Here is a 1,363-nt window from a genome sequence, read left to right on the forward strand (position 1 = left end):
TAAGTAGTATGGGATGTGTGCCTTAGTTAGTGAGTTTGGGTTAGGTAAACCTAGATGCAAGTCTCACAAGCCATTACTATTGACATATCATATTCATGAGGCATATCATCTAGTTTATTATATGTTCATGCATTAATCATACATGTTATATATGCATATTAGGCATAACATATTTGCTAAAACATGTATAGGAGTCCAGCATAACATATAAGTAGTTTACCCTTTAATGATGTATTGATATATGTTGGTTAATTGATTAATTGTTTTTTGTTTTAACTGCGTAACTGAAAAACGGTTTGTAGAGTCAAATATGTTTTGTATAAATTTTGTTAACTTATAGAAACATGCAGCATTGCATATCATTTTGTTGAATTCGTGATTTACTGTATTGTATAGGAAGAAGAGAGATGCATGTGTGAGAAAGAGAGATTAACATGCTTAGTTCATATTGTTCATGATGTATTGCATGTAGTTTTCATGTGCTTAATCTAATTCATTCTTTCTTGCATGTTCGTGCATTATGGTTAAAGATTTTTAGAGAAAGATTTTTCATTATATGTTTTGTATTAACTCATACACAGTCATGATGGCTTGTGTTACTTGAGTGTGGGTTAATCTTTGAGTTTTCATTGTGGTAATTTGAGCATTTTAGTGCTTAGTAAAACTCTGTTTTTGTATATTGTTTTGTACTTTAGGTTTTGTCTCTTGGTGTCTTACCACCATTGAGATTTAGTGAATCTTCACCAAGGCTTGGAGGTCTTGAATTTAGAGCGAGAATCTTGGTTGGGGCTGGATCGCGAGAAAAAATATCTTGGGCGATAGGGATAGTCAAACCAAGGTTACAGGTTCTTGAAATTCAAGAAAGAAGCGTCTAGAGTCTTGTAATTGAATTGGTGTATGTAACAATACAAAGTTTTCAATATAGTGTAGAGAAATCTCCCAAGATCAGAATGGGAGGCCTGGATGTAGTTTGCAAGTGGACCCACAAATGAACCAGGATAAAAATCATTTTGTGCAAGTTGTTCTATCGCAATCTCTTTTATAATTCAAGTTGTTTTAATTCGTGTTTGAAGCTGATTTTTTGCATATTGATACTTTGCCATATCCTTCTTAATTGTGCATAAAAATATTTGTTGTATATCTGCTTGTTTGTTGGTAAATAACTGTGCAATTAGCCAATCTGCCATTCTGTTTTTGTTATGTGTTAATCGATTAAGCCCACTTGTTAATCGATTACATGGGTTGTTTTCCAGAACTGGGTTTTGGTGCGAATAGCGGGAAATGATAACCGCTACACCTCTTCAACCCCCCCCCCCCCTTCTAGGTGCGGCTAGACCACTGATACCTAACAAATCTTTTAATC

Source organism: Lupinus angustifolius, chromosome LG06 (assembly GCF_001865875.1).
Source record: "Lupinus angustifolius cultivar Tanjil chromosome LG06, LupAngTanjil_v1.0, whole genome shotgun sequence".
In the NCBI taxonomy this organism is placed as follows: Eukaryota; Viridiplantae; Streptophyta; class Magnoliopsida; order Fabales; family Fabaceae; genus Lupinus; species Lupinus angustifolius.